At 43.6% G+C, this 21,271-nt stretch overlaps 2 long non-coding RNA genes across 3 annotated transcripts in view; both read left to right on the top strand.

The window, feature by feature from the left end:
* The window catches only part of LOC108531181 (uncharacterized), a 61,453-nt gene that overhangs the window by 20,074 nt on the left and 20,108 nt on the right, over positions 1–21,271 (top strand). Inside the window, exons 1-2 of one of the 2 annotated variants that reach the window (XR_001886083.1) lie at positions 11,542–11,581; positions 14,882–15,104. This is a non-coding gene — a long non-coding RNA (uncharacterized LOC108531181). Of the gene's footprint in view, positions 1–11,541; positions 11,582–14,881; positions 15,105–21,271 lie in introns of those variants that run through there. The other variant, XR_001886084.1, reaches the window with a different exon arrangement.
* Positions 3,624–6,309, top strand: LOC108531182 (uncharacterized). Its single transcript, XR_001886085.1, has 3 exons — positions 3,624–3,859; positions 3,963–4,151; positions 5,676–6,309. It is a non-coding gene; the product is annotated as an uncharacterized LOC108531182 (long non-coding RNA).

Raw genomic sequence — 21,271 nt, 5'->3', positions numbered from 1 at the left:
CATGGCACATGTCCACGCCGCTGACCCGAGAGGGGAGATCTCCTCAGTGCATCTGTGCTGGTGTGTGCACACCCTCCCACGCACCACACATGCAAACACACCATAGACACATTTCACACACACACCTCACATACACCTCACACACACCACTCACCACACACACTACTCATACACATACACATACACCACATACACATTTCACACACACCACACACACCTCACATACATACACATACAAATACACCATATACACATTTCACACGCATACACATCTCACACACATACACCTCACACACACCACTCACCACACACACCACTCACACACATACAGTTACAAATACGTCATATACACAGTTCACACACACACACCTCACACACACCACACACACCACTCACACACCTCACACACATACACACCATATACACATTTCACACACATACACACCTCACACACACCACACACCACACACACTACTCATACACATACACCACATACACATTTCACACACACCACACACACCTCACATACACATACAAATACACCATATACACATTTCACACGCATACACATCTCACACACATCTCACACACATACACCTCACACACACCACACACACCACACACACATTTCACACACATACACACCTCACACACCTCACACACACCACACACATACCTCACACACCTCACACACATACAGACATACCACATAAACATTTCACACATACACACATTCACACGCATACACACGCAAACACCTCCAACACATACACCTCACACACACCACACACCTCAAACACCACACACCTCACACATCTCACACCTCAACACTCCCCACTCACCTCACACACATACACACACCACACACACCTCACACACCTCACCCCTCACACACACCCCTCAAACACATACACATACAAACACACCACATACATATTTCACACACATACACACCTCACACACATCCCACACACATATACATACTTCACACACCACACACACCTCACACACCACACACACCTCACATCTCACCCCTCACACACAACTTACACACATACACACACACCTCAAACACACCACATATATTTCACACATATACACACATCACACACATACACACACACCACACACACATACTTCATACACCACACACTTCACACACCACACACGTACAAACGCCTTACATGGAAACACACACACCTCACAGACACCTATCCCTCACACGCTTCATACAGACATATACAGTCACACACACACACCTCACTCACACACTATACATGCCTCACACAGGTAGACATACCACACATGCCATACACACACTCAAGCACATAGACACATTTTTTAAACAAAAAGGTGCTTATACTATCCTCTACTATATTGTTTTATGACCTACTTTTGTAGATTAAAGATATCAGAATGCTAGTGTATTTCTTTATTGGTAGACATTATTTCCAACTGGTTATGGTAAATGACATCATAGTTCATACCTTTGCTGAGTATGCTAATATTTACATGGGAAAGCTTCCTACAAGATTGCTTGGTTTGATGATGTGCACATTGGAAATGATATGGCACTTCCACACTACTCCCAAAAAGGTCGAATCAGCGGATGATACTGCCAGCAGTGTGTGAAATGAAAACACGTTGTTGACGCAGAACCTCACCTTTGCCAGCATTGAATTTTATCAGTATTTTCAACTCCTTGTCAATTAAATAGGTGAAAATATTATCTCATTGTTTTAATTTGATTAATATTATTTTAATTTGAATTCTTTATTAGATTATAAGTGAAGTTAGTTTTTCAAATATTGACTGGCCATTTGTCTTTCCACTATTATGATTTCCTATCTCTTTTTCTATGATTTAGCATGTTCTGACTGATTTGAAACAATTTTATTTATTTATTTATTTATTTGATACAGAGTTTCATTCTTTTGCCCAGGCTGGAGTGAAGTGGCACCATCTCGGCTCACTGCAATCTCTACCCGCTGGGTTCAAGTAATCCTCCTGCCTCAGCCTCCGGAGTAGCTGGGATTATAGGCACCTGCCACCACGCCTGCTAGTTCTTTTATTTTTAGTAGAGATGGGGTTTTGCCATGTTGGGCAGGCTGGTCTTGAACTCCTGACCTCAGTTGATCTACCCACCTCAGCCTCCCAAAGTGCTAGGATTATAGCGCCCGGCTGATATTTGTGTTTTAAGTAATAATGTGGATCTCATATATTTGCAAATATTGTCTCCCAATCTGCTGCTTGCATCTTAAGCTTGTGTGCGTGTGTGTATATATAACACAGTCACTCAAATAGATGATTCTTGGCTCATGGTCTACTCTTATTCATGCACAGACTTTTTTTTTTCCTGATTCGTTTTATTTGTTGTATTGTATTAGACTGTATTTTACTTCGTTTTTCCTTCCATTCTCATTTTGAATGTTGTTTTCCATTCCCTTCCCCCAGCGTCACTCATGTGCATTTTACATTTCCTTTTCCTCTAATTTCTGGATTTTGTGTTATGATTAGGAAAGCCAGGACTTCCCTGAACTGGAGTTCAAGCCATCAAGTCACCTTCAGAGTGCTTCGTTTATGTGCTGGAGGGTTTTCAGTGTTTGTATGTCTTCTGACGTCACTTTTAGGTAACTGTTTTTAAGGTATAAATGATTTCTTGACATGTGACAGTGCAGCCTGAGCTCTCACCTTGAGACAAACTCTCTAATTTAATTCAGAAGTGTACTAGCTCATCACCTTTCCTAAGACGGCAAACACAAGCATTTCCTTCACCATGCCCCAAAGTCTCACATGAATCCATTTTCCTTATAGTCACCATTATGAATCTAAAACCTCCCACAAGATCCTGTCATTCCCGTTTTGCCTGTAGGGTGGAGCACACACTTGCTTACAATTGGGCATGTCGTCTCCCCTCCATGGAGCCTCCAGCCTGGTGCCTTTGCAACTCTGAGCTTTGTATTCCACAAAGCCTGTCTTGTTTCTCAATGTACGCCCAATGCCTAGCACGGTGCCCAACACAGGGAATACTTAGGGCTGGCAGGTACTAGGCACCGAAAGAGCATGTGTTGAATGAATAAACAAGCGAGTGTGGATGCAAGCATTTAGTTCCCTGTGTGCTGGCCTCTCCTCTGTGCTGCTTCATCCAACACTTCCTGGCCCCCACGTCTCCTTGCTCTCCTTCCTGCCCAATTCTGTCCCATCTGTCAAGTCCTCCACCTATGAGGAGCTGGAGCTGGTGATGCACAGGGGAATGTGCATTTGTCATACATTGACAGCAAGATTATAAATTGGTACAGGACAATGTGCCTGTACTTTTCCATTCTAGCCTTGGGAATGCAACCTACATGTGCAAGGATAATTAACAAGAGTGTCTTTTTTTTTTTTTTTTCTGAGACAGGGTCTTGCTCTGTTGCCCAGACTAGAGTGCAGTAGTGCAATCATGGCTCACTGCAGCGTTGACCTCAAGCAATCCTCCCACCTCAGCTTCTGGAGTAGCTAGGACTACAGGTGTGAGCCACCACACCTGGCTAACTTTTTATTTTAGTGTAAGGGTCTTGCTATGTTGCCCAGGCCGGTCTCAAACTCCAAGGCTCAAGCAATCCACCAACCTCTGCCTTCCAATTAGCTGGATTACAGGAATGAACCACCATGCCCAGCCATCCATTTCAACATTATGTGTGCATTCACCTCTGCTCTCAGAAGAGCAACTTGGAGATTAGAGAAAAAATTATTGCTAATGGTGCCATTTGCCCTGATGGCCCATGCAGAGGAGTTCTCAGCTAACTAACACGGGGACTTCATCATGGAAATTCGGCCAGGAGAGAGCCTGGTGCACCTTTGACTCAGTTCGGCCAAGGTAATTGTTTTGTACGGAGTACAGTCGGGGTTAAAGTGACAGAAGACATGGGCTTGATAACAAATTCCTCGTGTAGATTAATGGTAAGTTGTGTTTTCTTTAGGTACTTGGGTTATTAATCAGCCTCAGCTTCACTGGTGGACAGACAAGCCATGCCCGTTTATGTCCCTCCCCCTTCCTTGGCACAAGGGCTTGTGAATTTTCCAGAGATGCCAGCATGACACAGAGAGAGGGAGGCTGCACTGAGTCATCCTCGAAGTCCTCCAGGGTGGAGCTGATGCTACTGAGAAAGGTGTGGACAGGGGAAGAGAGGACTAGGGGAGGAGAGGAGGCGTTGGGGAGACCTACCCAGAATGTCCTCCGAAGGACCAAACAGAGAGACATGGACCCTCTCGTGTGGAACAACAGAGGGAACACACATAAATAACTTTTTTTTTTTTTTTTGAGATGAAGTTTCGCTCTTATTGCCCAGGCTGGAGTGCAATGGTGCAATCTTGGCTCACTGCAACCTCTGTCTCCCGGGTTCAAGCGATTCTCCTGCCTCAGCCTCCTGAGTAGCTGGGATTACAGGCATGTGGCACCACGCCCGGTTAATTTTGTATTTTTAGTAGAGACGGGGTTTCTCCATGTTGGTCAGACTGGTCTCAAACTCCTGACCTCGGGTGATCCACCCACCTTGGCCTCCCAAAGTACTGGGATTACAGGCATCAGCCACCGTGCCCAGCCACGAACAACTCTTGACCACCACACCCCTCCATTTCCTCCCCTTTCTTGCCTTTAATGCTGAAACACTTTAGGGTACTTAAAATGCCTCATTAGTCTTTCAGGGGAAGTATCCCTGGAGCAAACATGCTGTATTTGATGCTGAGGAAGGTCTTAGGATCATACTTTTTTTTTTTTTTTTTTTTTTTGGGAAACCAGCCTGGCTCATCCCATGGTTTTTCTGAAAAAGCACCCGGGTGAAGAGAGTGCTGGCCAGTGGAGGATCCCAGACCCCAGCGGCTGAAGGGTCGACCTCAAAGACCCATCCCCGTGTTCCCTGGGGCAGGCAGATAGCCCCACTGGGACCAAAATGAGAGGAGAGGCTGTCCTCCAGATTACGTTACCAATGAATAAAAAGTAGAAACAACCTAATTGTCTAAAAGCCGAGCAATAGTTAAATTGCAGAAATACATACTGTGTAGCTATTTAAAAAAATGAACTGGTTACGTAGGAAGGATGTGTCTTTTTTTTTTTGAGTCTTTTAAAAAGGCCAGTTGCATGACAAGTTTGATATAAACCCAGTAAAACCTCTATAGGAATATTTATTATATATTTTTGTATATATGGAGAGAAGTAGGAGAGAAGGATGCTTAACAACCGAAAAAAAGTAAGACTGATCTGGAAGCTCTCCATAACCTCACCAGGGTAAGATGCCTCTTTCCTCTGTTTTTTGAAGGCTCTATCATACACTCAGCCTCGCTCCACCACCGCACCTACAGCACAGCCCTATAAATTGGTTTGCATTGCGACTTTGCACATTAGACCCTGAGCTCTTTGAAGGCAGGAGCCACATCCTATTCATCTTCGTATCACTCCTATCTAGCTCAGTGCTGAGGACCAAATAGGGAGTGAACAGAGCATGAGTCCAGGAGGTGAGAGATGCAGTTCATTACTGTACGATGCAGCTCACACACCACAATCATCTTGTCGCTAGGAAATGTTGAGGTGTGAAAGGAAAATAAAATCTCGGGACCCCAAACTCACTATGCCAAAGGGAAAAGTGAAGTTTGGCAACTGAGTCATATAAAACTGCCTTCCTTTTGTTCCTAAACAGAGAGCAGCAATCACAGAAGGCCACCTCTCTCCTCGGGCGGACTACCTCACAGATTGCTCACAAGAATTCCCTGTGGGCTCCCAAATCTTTCAGAATACATATCCGTCCCATGAACCAGCCCCAAACAGAGTTCTGTTGAATCTCATCCTGACAGTGTAAATGAACACTTATCTTCATAAGTACGGGACAAAGGCAAGACGAGAAATCACCCCCACCCCGCCCGCCAAAAGCATATTTGACTTCTTCCTCTACTCTGTGTTTACTTTATCCTATGTAAAGTGCAGATTTACCTAGCTTAGGATGAATGCATTTTTGACAGTTCCTCTACTCCCTCTTTTCACATGTAAAATGTGGATTCAGTGAGCCCCATCAAAGCCCCACAAGAATGTAACAATTTGCCTCATTACCTTTTTTTCCTCTCCTCCTTCCCCTGCTACCCACTCTTTCCCCTTTAAATAGTGAAGTCCTCACAACCCTCTTTGGAAAAAAGCACAGGCCACAGATCCTATTGTAACTTGTATCTCTTTTTCCTGGGCATGTGTTCAATCTTGGCAAAATAAACCTCTAAATTAATGGAGACCTGTCTCAGTCACTTTTTGGTTTACGTAGGTACAGAAGAAATAACCATAGCTTAATTTTCAGTAAAATGTTTTGTTTAGTAAGAATGTCTCCAAGCATGGTTCTTGACAGCTTAACAGCTTCCTGTTTCAGACTCAGGTGTGCCCCGCTGGAGGCTCCATCTAAGTGGAGAAGTTGTATTGAGCAGAGTTCTCCATTCACGTGTAGGGGAGCAGCCTCCTCTCAGCCCAGGCATCTCACTGTGTGTGAAAGGCAACGGATGGGTTGACTTTTGCTCAAGCCTTGAGGCAAGGCCTTGTTCCCCTAGGATAAGATAAGTGCTTTACCATTAGCAAACCTAGTTTAGAATTTTAAGTAAATCCACCCTAAGCAATAATAAAAGTGTGAGACTGGAAATCCAGCAAAGGAAAAAAAAAGTCCTAAAATTTGTTTGTCATAGCTTTTAGGAAAAAAAAGAGAAATGGAAACTATTGCATTTTTTAAAAAATGAAAAAGGATTACTCTATAGGCTGAGGTAGGAGGATCACTTGAGCCCAGGAGTTTTAGACTGCAATGAACTATGATTGCACCACTGCACTTCAGCCTGGGCAACTGACCGAGACACTGTCTCTAAAAGCAAAAAAAGGTAACGCTACCTGACAATAATCAAACCCCACTTTGGTGAGGACCTGGGTTTTAGTCTCTGCTCTGTTTTGTGCATTTTGCAGAAGTCTCTGGCTCATGCACTTTATAGAAGTCACCTAGCCTCTCTGATGAAAGTGGATCACCTCAAGCTTGCTTCTGTTTCTTAAAATTCATGATTCTAAACTCTGTACTCCTGAATTAACAAAAGTGCTGCACGTGGAACACATAAAATGAAAACAGCTGTTCAAATACTTTTCTGTTTGCAAATTTCTCTTTTTCTTTTCTTTTCTTTTTTTTGAGACGGAGTCTCGCTCTGTCGCCCAGGCTGGAGTGCAGTGGCCGGATCTCAGCTCACTGCAAGCTCCGCCTCCCGGGTTCCCGCCATTCTCCTGCCTCAGCCTCCCGAGTAGCTGGGACTACAGGCACCGCCACCTCACCCGGCTAATTTTTTGTATTTTAGTAGAGATGGGGTTTCACCGTGTTAGCCAGGATGGTCTCGATCTCCTGACCTCGTGATCTGCCTGCCTTGGCCTCCCCAAGTGCTGAGATTACAGGCGTGAGCCACCGGGCCTGGCTTCTGTTTGCAAATTTCTATCTTAGCTTAGCTACATAAATCATATTCTTCCAAAAATAGGCATACTGTCATTGATGGATTTGGGTAACAGGTAGAGAAGGAGGTGAGTTGTTAAGTACTCAATGATGAGCTAATACAGGCAAGAAAGATGTAAGACACAGTGAGCTGCAAATAGAAATTGTTCAAGGTTACTTTCTGGTGGGGGTACAGTGGATCTAAGGCTTCACATTGTGTAATTTTGCTTCACATTGTAGCTCTTTGCTGGAAATAGATCCTGATCTTCTGGCTACATTGCTCATTCTTTGGTGTTACCTTTACTGTTTCACATTATGTCACCTCCAAGCAGGCAAAATTGGGCTTGCCTTCCTCCCTGTTAATACCTTTTAAATATTTGTAGACGCTTATCAAGTACCAGGTATCCCCTCTCCACCAGTGCTTGACCTGCACTGCCAAGTCTTTTGATCTAAATGCACAAGTCACTCCTTTGATCATTTTGGTGCCTTGTTCTGGATCCTCTCAATTATATCAACTTATTTCTGTTAACAAATACTGCTCTGAGCGTTCCAACTGGAGTCTTTGGAGAAGCAGATTGCAGACAGAACATTTTTTTTACTGTTCCATGATGTAAATCCTGGAATATCTGACCCAACTCAAGACTTTCTTTTTGACTATAACTCAAGTTATTTCAAACTTACAGTTAAATAAGTAGCCCTTCAAGCTCCTATCAATAATAAAATGTGGGACAGCAATAATAAAATGTGTTCCTATCAATAATGAAGCATGGGATGCTTGTGGGTAACAGAAAGGGCCCTCTGTTATCTTCTTTGGATGATGAATTTGTCTTCACCCTCTTCTGACTTGCTTTACTGGAGCCAGCCACATATCTCAATTGAAATAGATAAGTTTTTAAATATAAATAGCTTTGGGAGAGTATTACTCTGAATAGTTTCATTCCCCTAAATCCAAATGCCAAAGCCCTCAACCCCAATGTGATGATGTCTTAGTCTATTTTTGCTGCTATAACAGAATACCTGAGACTGGGTAATTTATAATTAACAAAAATTTATTTGGCTCAGGGTTCTGGAGGCTGGAAAGTCCAAGATCAAGATCGAGGGGCCTGCCTCTCGCAAGGACCTTCTTGCTGTATCATCCCATGGTGGAAGGCAGGCGGGCATGAGAACACGTGTGCGCATGAGAGACAAACTCACTTTTATAGGAAATCCACTCTCTCGATAACAAACCCACTCCAGTGATAAGGACATTAATCCACTCATGAGGGCAGAGACCTCAAGACCTAATCACCTCTTAAGGTCCCACCTTTCAACACTGTGGCAATAAGGATTACATTTCCCACACGTGAACACTGAGGGGCACATTAAAACCCCTAGCTGATTGTAATTGATGATGGGATCTTGGGACGTCATTAGGTTTAGGTGCGGTCATGAAGGTGGAGTCCTCATTATGGGATCTGTGCTCTTACAAATAAGAGGCACTAGAGAACTTGCTCACTCTCTTTCCCTTTGAGACCCCAAAGAGGTCATGGGAGCACAAATATGGCAGCTGCCTCAAACCAGGCAGAGACCCTCCCCAGGAACCAAACCTGTGGCATCTTGATCTCAGACTTCCTAGCCTCCAGAACTGTGAGAAATAAATTTCTGTTGTTCACGCCACCTACTTTATGGTATTTTGTTATGGCACCTGAAGCTGACAAATACAGGGAGACACTGACCTAAATTTGGACCAAAACATAACTACACTAACTACACACATAATTCCTAAAAGAAGTTTTTAATTTTGATGACTAGAATTAGAAAATAAACCATAGAAAGGGGAAAAGGGCTGGGAGAAAGTTGCAAAAAGAGGAGTAGGAAAGCTGAAGATACATAGTGTATATTTCCTTTTCTTTTTCTTTTTTTTTGAGACGGAGAGTCTTGCTGTGTCACCCAGGCTGGAGTACAGTGGTGCGATCTCAGCTCACTGCAACCTCTGCCTCCCGGGTTCAAGCGATTCTCCTGCCTCAGCCTCCTGAGTAGCTGAGACTACAGGTGCACCCGACTAATTTTTTGTATTTTTAGTAGAGACAGGGTTTCACTGCGTTAGCCAGGATGGTCTTGATCTCCTGACCTCGTGATCCACCCACCTCGGCCTCCCAAAGTGCTGGGATTACAGGCGTGAGTCACTGCACCTGGCCATAGTGTATATTTCATAATTTGTCTCAGGGCCAGCCCTGACCTTAGGGCACCCTTAGAGACAGATGAATCCCTTGTATAAATTGGTAGCCATGCTCAGCATCTCAACCCGGTGTGGCACAGCAGATGGCCAGTGAAGACTGGCTAAATAAATAAATGACTAATTTTTATTAAGAAAGATCTATGTATAAAACTTGGTCCCCTTGATTTTATCATTCTTCAGTTCTTCCTAAGATGTCTTATTTTGTAGTGTGTTACTTTTATTTTTCTCCTTTATAATTTCTTTGACATTATTCTACATATCTATTTGTTTATGTTTCTCAATTTCATGTGAAAATTTCACTAGCTTATCTAGCTCTGTTTTCCATTCAAAAAAGACATATTGGATAGGGTACAAAAAAAATAGAAAGAATGAATAAGAACTCCTATTTGATAGCACAGCAGGTTATTATTGACTATAGTCAAATGTACTTAATTGTACATTTAAAAATAATGAGAAAAGTGCAACTGGATTGTTTGTAACACAAAGATAAATGCTTGAGGGGCTGGAGACCCCGTTCTCCATGATGTGATTATTATGCCTTGTGCCCGCATCAAAATATCTCATGTATCCCATAAATATATATATCTACTGTGTACCCACAAAAATTAAAAAAAAATCTAAAAATTTAAAACTACATACCGGATATTATTCAGAACTGTGCTTGCTTAATTAACACTTAGGGTATTATTAAGAGGATACTATCTTCATCAAGACCAAATTTCCTATTCCCTGGAGCGCAGATCTTTGCATCACAAGCCATATAACAACACAGCATCTTAATTCCCATGAAATAAGTGCAAGGGAAAGCGGAGATCTCTTAAGAAATTTTCACCAGGAGAATAGAGCTTTTAGATTAAATCAACCCCTTTCAGTTACCTCCAAAAGTAAAACAGAAGACTTCTGTTAGAGGTCAGAGAAATCAGAATTCAGCAATGCAGACAGTGCTACTTGAGGCTGTTGTCGAATTTGTGCCTGAGATGCAAAGAAATTCCCAAAGGAATTTTTCAACTGGAAACTGCTGGAAACAAAAGAATAGATTGCTTTGGCGTCATCCACCGTGCGAGTTTTAAGAGACACACTCTGTTCTAAAACGTTTTGAAGTTAGGGATCTAGTTTTCTCTCCTAGTGTATTTATTCTGCAATAGGAAAAGAGGACATTTTCCAAGTTGGAAAATGTTGCGGATCCTGGAGAGCCAGTGTGCCCGAGCTCGCCCCGCGGGGGCTGCACGTCTCTCTACCGCCCTGTCCAGGTGGACTTTCCTGGAACTCGAAAGAGGCACAGCCTCCGAGGCCCTGGCCGCCTGCCCTGCGGCGCCAGCGTCCCTGCACGTGCGGAGCTCCAGGCCGCCGCTAACCCCTTCCCCTCCCTTGCCCTTGCCCTTCCCCTTCCCCTTTCTTCTCCTCCTCCCTTCCACGCGCCTTGCTCGCTGTCCCCCAAGGGAGCTGGGGCCAGGTGCGCTGCTAGCCTCGTACCCTGGAAAGCCAGGGAGGCCAGGGAGCCGGGGCAGGAAGAGCTGGAGAGCGGGCCCCACCCACTTGAAAATTACCTTCCGTGTGGATCCTGGAGTTAGATACACATGAGTACAATAGCATGGAGGGGAGAGAGGAGGGAGGAAGGAATGATCCTTTGAACCATATGTTCTGTCTAAGAGTGAAAGAGAAAGGCCTTCCCTTTTCTGTTTTTTTCCAATTAAAATATTTAATTGCAAAATATTTCTTTTTTTGTTTTGAGACGGAATCTCGCTCTGTCTCCCAGGCTGGAGTGCAGTGGCCGGATCTCGGCTCACTGCAAGCTCCGCCTCCCGGGTTCACTGCAAGCTCCGCCTTTCCGGTTTACGTCATTCTCCGGCCTCGGCCTCCGGAGTAGCTGGGACCACAAGCGCCGCCACCACTCCCGGTTAGTTTTTTGTATTTTTAGTAGAGACGGGGTTTCACCGTGTTAGCCAGGATGGTCTCGATTTCCTGACCTCGTGATCCGCTCACCTCGGCTTCCCAAAGTGCTGGGATTACAGGCGTGAGCCACCGCGCCCGGCGTTGATTACAAAATATTTCAAATATCCAAAAGCATGCAGGTGGACCTCATCAAAACCTTAAATTTCTATTTACCAAAAACACCATTAAAAAGTGAAAAGCCAACCGGAGAGGAGATAGTCACAGTGCATACACTTGACACAAACTTCTCCAGAATAGATGAAGAATTCCTACAAATAATAAGAAAACCTCATTTTGAAATTAAGCACGCCACAGAAGAGAATATCCAAATGCTCAACAAACAAATGCAGGTGGCCTGTCTTCAAAGAGGTGACATTTGGAAGGGTGTGGGGACAGACAATGAGCAAAATATTAAGTAAAATTTGTGGTTTGTTAGATGATAAAATGTGCAGGAAAGGGCACAAGGGAGAGTGTTGTGGCTGGGGGAAGCTGCTGAGTTTTGGATAAGCTTGCCAGGAAACAATTCAGCGGAAAGAAGACATTCAGGGAGGAACCCAAGAGGTGGAGGAGAAGAGCTCACAGATTACTGGGGACTGGTCCTTGGCTGAGGAGGCAGTGGCGGTGGAAGATGAGTGCCTTGTAGAAACAATGCAGATGTTGGTGTAGCTTCAGAAGAAAGTGCAAGGGGAAGCCCAGGTTCAAGAAGTATGACTGGGGTGGGCAGATTTTTAATAGGATCATTCCAGCTACTGTGCTGAGAATAGACTCCAGGAAGGGCATGGCAGAAGCGGGAAGACCAGTAAGGAGCGCAGCAATAATCCAGGGCAGAGATGCTGCAATTGGACCCAGCTGGGTGGTATGGCTGTGTGGAGACAGGGTGAATTCCGTATGGATTTTAAAGATGTGTATAGCACCTACACATGCACCCACAAGATATCACATTGCTTTGTGCACTTAAATAATTTACATATTTGCAGTCACACTCCACACAGTTTTATTGCAGGCCATTTTTCGTTGAAATTCACTGATGTTGATGCATTTCCTAATGGAAATGACATGCAATATATGCGGCTATCAACACTTTAAGGCCTTAAAGCGAGAGTAAAGATAACATTAATCCATAGCCAAGTCAGTTCAGGAAATGAAGAGGAAAAACAAATCCAGATCAGAATGCCTGATGTTGGCTAGGTCTTCAGCACACCCTCTACAAGCCTGCTTGGCCTAAAATCTTGTCAAAGGGAAGAGCAGCCTATGAAGAGGTTCATGTAGGTGCAATCATGAATTTTAAATGTCCCTGATAGCTTGTAATTGTTTCACAGCATCAACTGCTGGTGATGAAAACATGGAAATCATCATCACCAGTGTATCCCTTTGTTGTTATTGTTGTTGTTGTTTTCCTGTTTCAGAAAATTGGATACATTCCCCTAGCTGTGTAATTCAGAGTCTGATATGTGGTGTCAGGAGACTAACTTTCAGGTCCAGTCTAGACCAGGGCTTGCCAATCTCGCACTCCTGACATTTTGGGACAATAATTCTTCATTGTGGGGGGACCGTCCTATGCGCTGTAGGATGTCTGGCAACACCTGTGGCCTGGACCCACTAGGCAAAAGTAACAGCTGTTCCCAAACTCCAGCCATGACAATAAAAAATGTCTCCAGACACTGCAGACTTCCCCTGGGGAGAAAAGCATCCTCAACTGTGAGAACCATTGACTTAAATCAACGTATCCTCTCTCTCTTAAATTATTGCCACTAAGGATGAGATCAAGCTTTACAGGCTTTGGAAATAATTATTAAGTAATCCCTTTAATTTTGTTTTTCTATCTAATCATAAGTACCTTCACTTACCTCTGGGCCCAGTCCTAAGATTTGGACCGTATGAAACCCTGCGCTTTAAACGCCCGGTACTTCAGATGAGGCTCATGAAATAATATATTTGATATTCGACATATTTAATGGATAGAAAATAATGCAATAATGAATCAAAACTCTTCAAAAAGGGAAATAAAGATTTATAGAAGAAGGATTATTGTTCTTAGTGCCACTAAAAACAACAGCGTTATAATTAGGTAACTGTGTAGCCATGTGCTTTCAGAAACTCGCTAAACATTCATTGAAGCCGTGAGCATTTGATTAGTCTACACCAACCCAGTAACTCCATTTACTAATTTTTGTTTTACTGTGAATAAATTGGGGCAGTTTGCTTGTCTAGAAGCAGCTTAGTAAAGAATCAAATTAAAGATACTGTGAAGTGATTGAACTAAGGCAATGAAATGAGAGGGAAAAAAGACAGTTATAAGAGATTTCAGGTACACACCAGGGTTCAGAATTTTGTGTGCAGCTTATTAGAGAGGATTTATGTCCAGAACAGGAAGGCAAATCAGTAGAAAGAGGGCAAATATACTCAGTTCGTGTACATTTTGTTTATTAAGAGGAGAGACATGTTTGTGTGTTCAATGATGTATGTCTGTTGATCAATATTTTAAATGAATCAACATTAATCATGTTTTGGAAGAGTAAATGACATGTTTCTATAAGCATTCAATTAAAAATTGCACTGTGCGCTGACTTTTCCTGGGTGCAATGCTAAATACTGGGGCAAGAAGGCTTGTAGAGAACTCAGTTGCTATAGCCAGAGAAAACTGCAGGGGTTTCCCTAACTCTGTCCGCAGAGCTGGTGTTGTCAGGTTGTTATGTAGCAGTGCTGAATTATAACAAGTCCTTTATTTCTGGTACTTCAGGTATACTGAATGCCGTTCACATGTTAAAGGATCCTATTACATCCAGGCTTCCAGTGCAACTGATTCAGCTTGACTGTTACTATTTAAGTGGACAAGAAGCTTAGCCTGCCCACAGAACTCCACAATAGGAACTATTCTATAAAATGTTGGTATAGGGCAATGGCGTGAAGTTGGGAAGAATGGTCTTAAAAGTCACAATAGTAATAACACTGACATTTACCAATCGTGAACGTCTCAGTATCTTTTTCTAAGATAAGCATTGTCATCACCATCATCACTGTAATTATCATCCTTGTCTTTGCCATCTCGTTGGTAGACTTGAATGAGTTCAAGTGTAGGAAAGTGTTTTGCATTCTTCTAAGAACTATACAAACTCTGTTTCATAATAACAACATAATGATAACATACAGGTCACTTTTCCTTTTATTTCAAAAGTACCTACACACTCAGTTAACTTATATAATAATTTTGATTATGAAAACTCATGATTATAAGAAACCTGAGTGAATTTCTCTCTACTTTTAGGATTTTAATGTGAAAATGGCAACATGAGAAACGTACATAGTTTCGAAGGACCATCAGTTTCAGGAACTGCCTTTGCCAGCCTCCCTGTATGCCTTCACACCCAATACCTGCCCCTCACAGGAACCCTGGGCAATCTCTTGCTTTGCAACCAAGGAACTGGTGTATGTGGATGAGAAATGGTGTCCTAAGGGCAGAAGAGTTTTGCGCTGAGGAAACATGTCAGGTCAGTTTCTTTTTAAGCCTGCAAGAATATGTCTCTGTATGTGGTGGGCCAAAGCAGTGCTCCTGTCTACAGCTTTCACCCAGGTCCTTGCTCTGGGGCAGAATTATCCGAAAGCAGAGGGGTGTCTCCTGGGTCACCCAAGACTAGCTCTTTGCCACCAGCAGCACTGGCTGGAGGGAAGAGGTGCTTAAAATGCACAAGCCTGGAACTGGAATAAAATCACATCTGCATTCTACTGGATGCATGTATCCTATATTTAGTATATATTTAAATTGACTCCAGTGCATTCCTAGCTGCTTCTTGCATGTGTGTGGGATTTTAATCCCACTATTTTCTTTTGGCAGAATGGCCCTAGAGATTACCTGCGATAGGCAGATTTTTAAAAATCCCATGGATTGCAAGAATGGGCACAACAGTGAAATAATCATAGAGTGTCTTTAAACAAAACAATTACAAAATAAACAAATTCATACATCAAAGCGGCAGTAAAGATTAAACATTAAATGGAAGAACTGTGCGGTAAGAGAGTGCATCAGAAACCCTAAGTTGTACTTAGCTTTCATGAAATTGAGAATGATACCATTAAAGTCCTCAGTGAGATTCTTCACACTGTTTTGGCAACATGATTTAATTTCAACCACAGCTACTAAATTACCCTCTGCTTCTTTTGAGTAGAGCAGGATTGTCCTGTACCATCTTGAAAAATTCTGAAGTAACTTTCCAGAAATTCTCAGTGAAATAAGATACTGTTTACTGGAGCTTTCCAATAAGATACTTCACAGCCTTCAAACAGCACTGCCTTTGAAATGAAACCAGTATGAATGTTTTCAAGAGATGAAGACTGTGATTGCAAACAGCTCGTTGAATGTGTGTCTGTGATGTCAGTCTAGTCTGTCATTTGGAGATAATGGACTAAAAGAAAAGACAAATGTATCTCAGTTTTTAGATGTTTTTTCACTTACGATGCATACTCTCCAGACACACACACAATGAAGCGCTCACTTCCATGTTGCACTATGATAAATACATAAAACCTCCTCTACAAAGTCTTAGCCTTGCTATCATTATATCAATTTTATTGATGAGAAAACCAAGTGTAAAAGGGTGAACAACTTGCCCGAGGTACGCAGTAAGAGCTCAGTGGAGGACTAACACTCAGACGTCCTTACCGGTCAAAGGCTCTCTGGAAGGCAAGACTAATACTGAATAGATTCAGCCAAGAGTCCTTCCACTGTGAACCTCTATTGTATTTTCAGTCTCTGGAGGCTCTTATCTTGGTTTCCCAGCAGGCAGCAGCCAAAACAAAATCACTTCAGGATCTGAATCTCCTGGGACCTCCACAGGACTTCAAAAGACACTAATGGATGCTAATGAGTATGACCTTAACTGATTAAATCCAGTCACAGTTATATAATACCCCGCAGGTGTTATAGTGAGGCTTTTAGGGACAGCAGCTTTTATTTTGCCTCTGCCCGTTGAGCTTTCTCAAAGCAGTAAGTGGAACTAACCCATGCTGTTCTGAGTGAGTAGATTCCGATAAGCACATTTGGTGTAGGGGGTCTTCCCAAGATGACCGTTCATCACAGTCCAGGAAGTCAAGAAGACCTGGCAAGAGAATTTCATTTCCATGTGTTGTGCCTCTGTTTCCTCAACATCCAACTCATTGGTAGATCCCTCGGCACTTAACACCATTTCAGATGTCTGCTCTGTCAGTCTCCTCCTTCCTCACTGGAGGTCATACACTGGCTGCCTCCAGGTCAGGCAGGATCTGTTAGACCTGTAGCCTTGGGCATCCTATTTTTATTTTTTAAAACTTGAGTTAGTCACTAAGGTTTAATGTTTATACATGTACCTGCATTCTGGCTTTCCCTGAAAACTCAGAAGCTTTGGGGATACCAGGCCAACACTGGCTCAGCACCGAGTCCTGGCTGACCCCTCAGATGTAGCTAGCATCCTTCCTTCCCCTGTGAACTCTCCCCCCGCCAGCCCCCGGCCCCAGGCGTGCCCCCACCTACAGGTGTGCCTGTGTTTTCCATCTCTGCCCCCGCAGCACAAGACACCAATGCCCTCTCCTTTTGGAAACCTCCTTTGGCTTGTCTGACGTAGGGCTCCACTCTCTAGTGACCTCACTATTCTCTATCTTTCTGTGCCCTCCAGCAATGACATTTTCCTCTTCCTGCCATCCTTTAAATAAATGCAGGAGTCCTCCGAAGGGGAAATCTATCCTTGATCTTCTCTTCCTTCTCTCCACTCTCCCTTGGAATATCATGTATCTTCACGATTTACATTCACAATGCTCTTGAAATGATGTTTATATCCATTTGCCAATTCAACCAGATATCACTGAACATGAATGCAAGGATGAAAGCAAGACATTTCTTTCCTTAAGGAGCTCAGTGATACAGATGGTTAAACAAATACAGTGCAATTTGATAAATGCTAGGGATAGTGGCACAACACAATTGACTCCACACAAGGGGTAGCCTTTGAGCTGTGTTTTGAAGACTGAGTAGAAATTCACCGTGGGAATAATGACAAGCCTTATAGAATTTCGTTTCTCCTGTGTTTTAGGAAGCATTTCACACTGCCTGCTGTCAGACATCTTTACTTGGACATTCCACTGGTGATAAAATTAAACACACCTAAATCTGAGCCTCTGTCTTCTTAACCACCCCACAACATTCCCACTCCAAACGCCCAGTTGTTTTCTTCGACTTTCTTGTCAGCTACTGGCACCCCTGTTCTCCCAGCAATCTAGCCTGAGAGATATCCCAGATCTTTCTCTCTGACACTCAACCAGTGCTCAAATTCTGCGATTCTTCTTTTAAATGTCTTTTTTTTCTTTTTTTTTTGAGACAGAGCCTCACTCTGTTGTCCAGGCTGGAGTGCAGTGGTGCGATCTCAGCTCACTGCAGCCTCCGTCTTCTGGGTTCAAGCAATTCTCCTGCCTCAGCCTCCCAAGTAGCTGGGACTACAGACACCCACCACCAACCACGCCTGGCTAATTTTTGTATTTTTAGTAGAGACGGGGTTTCACCATGGTGGCCAGGCTGGACTTGAACTCCTGACCTGAGGTGATCCACCTGCCTCGGCCTCCCAAAGTGCTGGGATTACAGACCTTAATGTCTTTTAAATCCACATCCTTGCAAGTTTAGCTCATCAGCACGTCATGTCCAGTGGACAGTGTCAGCAGGTGGTCCTGTGAGTGCCTGACCTGTTCAGGGTGTCTCCCCTTCTGCACAGCTGCCGTGCAGCCTGCCTGGAACTGGCTCTGAAAACTCTGACCCTTTGCTCTAAATGCTTTACATGTATTCACTTATTTAATTCTCACATTACTCCAAGTAGGCAGGACTGTTATTATCCTCCCAGAACTGGTCCAAGTCTACATATCCAGTGGGTACAGGCCCAGAAAGTCTGACCCTGGAGGTCACCTGCTTACTCACCAGCCTATGTTTCCAGGCCATGTTCTTGTTCAAAACTCAGTGCAACTCCCCTTTGCCTGCAAACACCATCTCAATTTGTTGGAGCCTTGAAGGTTCTAACAACTTGGCCCTCAGCCAGCTCTTTCATGTATGTCTTGGTTTCTTATTTTTCTTGTAGAGTTTATCCTGAGGATTTAGCGTTATCGCATCAGATACGTAGAATACAGTGCTTAGTGCTTAGAAAGGGCACTGTCGGCTTTCCTTCTCACACCCAGCCCGTGTCACAGTCTGAAGCACTTCTTTCAGTGTCTCTTGAATCCACACCTTCCTTTTTAGTTGGGCGGCTTTTGGTATTATTTCTCTCAGTTCTCCTTCACCAGTGGGAGGCTTTGGGAAAAAGTTAACTGCAGCTTCCCCACATGCTGGGGCCTCCCCTGTCCTCTGACTGGCCATGCTGGACTGGAATCTCCTCTTCATCCATTTTGACTGACATAAATGCCCTCACCCTCACATGCCACAGATCTCGTCCTCTTTTCTGATTCTATTTCTAATCTCTAGCCCTACAGTCAGCCAGAACAATCTCTCCCTCCTCTGTGTTTCTAGACAGCTTTCTTTATGCCTCTGAGACAGTCTTACCTCATTCTGCATTTTAGTGGAACAGTGGCTGTGCTCTTAACTTTTTCCCTTTCTAGATAATAAACTCCCCCAGGGCTAAGAGCATTGCTTGTTCATTCTTTTCTTCCTGCAGCTAAGTTCAGTGAATATATTTGATTTATACTTAAACATTTACTGAATAACATGGATAATATGAAAAAATGATACGTGGTCTTGATATCACCTGGATCATTCATTTGATAAACTTAATGCAAAAGTTGAGTAGAAAAGTTAGGCACCAATAGAATTAGTAAGGAAAAGGATAAAATATATATTATATCAAACATTTATATTCTTGTTTTTTTTGTATGTATGTGTCACCCAGGCTGGAGTGCATTGGCACAATCATAGCTCACTACAGCCTCCTCCTGGGCTCAAGAGATCCTCCCACCTCAGGCACCTGGGTAGCTAAGACAACATGTCTACACCACCATGCCAAGCTAATTTTTACAAACTTTTTGTAAAACATTTATATTCTTAAATACGATATTAAAATATATTAGGAAGGAAATACTTCCTAAATACTTCCTAAAGTGTGTCATCCACAAATGTGATGAGAATGAATTGCATGATATGTGTCAATATAAAATATGCTCTCTAATACAAGTTTACAGGATTACATATGAAATCTATATTCATCCTGTAGGTAAATTTAGGAACTGCACTAACAAAGCATATAGATTGTGTGTTTGGTCAGAATTAGGTTGGAGAAAGTAACTTTTGGGGATGAATCTGAGCTGCCTTCCCTCCTCTGTGAAAGGTAAGTGATAGAAATGCAAAGGAGTGTTCCAACCATAACTAAATAATGTGGGGGTTAGTCTCAGAGCCTAGGAGCCTGAGGGGCTGGGGCAGGAAGACTGTTCAGGTTCCCAGTGTGGCTCCTGCACAGCCTCAATGGTGAGCACAGAGGAAAGGCAGAGGGCGGGCTGGGCTAGGCTGGACTACGGATGCAGACAACAAAAAGGAGCTGTGGGGGTGGGCATGGAGACTCAAGTGTAGGCTTTGAAGCTGAAGGGGAAGATTCTGGAAGTGGTCCCAGGGCAAAGAGATTACTGAAGGGCTGTCCAGTGCACCCAAAGATATCTTTGACCATCACAGAAGGGTGAGGAATGAGGGACAATTTGTCTATTCTCCTACTGCAGTCTGAGAACTAGACCTCCGATGTTCTAAGTTGAAGGGAAGATCGCAGCCAGCTGTTTCTGTGATGGTCAGCAGAATGTCCAGTCCTTCCAGGATCATTTTTTTGTTTGTAAAGTCAGAGTGATTTTTTTTTTTTTTTTTTTTTTTTTTTTTTTTGAGCCAGAGTCTCGCTCTGTCACCCAGGCTGGAGTGCAGTGGTGAGATCTCGGCTCACTGCAAGCTCCGCCTTCCGGGTTTACGCCATTCTCCTGCCTCAGCCTCCTGAGCAGCTGGGACTACAGGTGCCTGCCATGCCTGGCTAATTTTTTGCATTTTTAGTAGAGACGGGGTTTCACCGTGTTAGCCAGGATGGTCTGGATGTCCTGACCTCGTGATCCACCCGCCTTGGCCTCCCAAAGTGCTGGGATTACAGGCGTGAGCCACCGCGCCCGGCCAAGTCAGAGTGATTTTAAAGCAAGCTGTGTGCATATGTTGGTGGCAGGTTGGGGGGTGGTCTTTCCTGGTTAGCAGGTTGTGACAGTGGTGTTCTCTGCAGCAAAGGAAGACCATGGCATTGAAGGTCATCTTCAACCTATGGGTTCTCTAGAATCTGAATACTGGAGTCTGTGATCTGGGATTGACTGAGGGTTTATGAATCGGCATAGGAAGTGGGAGAAGCATTGGGAGACAGAAGACTTGGATTTGAATCCTGGCACTACCTCTTTGTAGCTGTTTTACCAAAGTTTGTGAAAGTCCTTGGCACAGTGCCTGGCACAGAGAATAAGGATTGAATGTGGGTATCTTTGAGGACTGAATGTGGGTATCTTCGAGGACTGAATGTGGGTATCTTCGAGGACTGAATGTGGGTATCTTCGAGGCTTGAATGTGGGTGTCTTCGAGGATTGAATGTGGGTGTCTTCGAGGCTTGAATGTGGGTGTCTTCGAGGATTGAATGTGGGTGTCTTCGAGGAC

Source organism: Rhinopithecus bieti, unplaced genomic scaffold (assembly GCF_001698545.2).
Source record: "Rhinopithecus bieti isolate Rb0 unplaced genomic scaffold, ASM169854v2 scaffold_8350, whole genome shotgun sequence".
Lineage (NCBI taxonomy): Eukaryota > Metazoa > Chordata > Mammalia > Primates > Cercopithecidae > Rhinopithecus > Rhinopithecus bieti.
The sequence above is the reverse complement of the archived record's forward strand: the minus strand, read 5'-3'. Positions and strand labels throughout refer to the sequence as shown.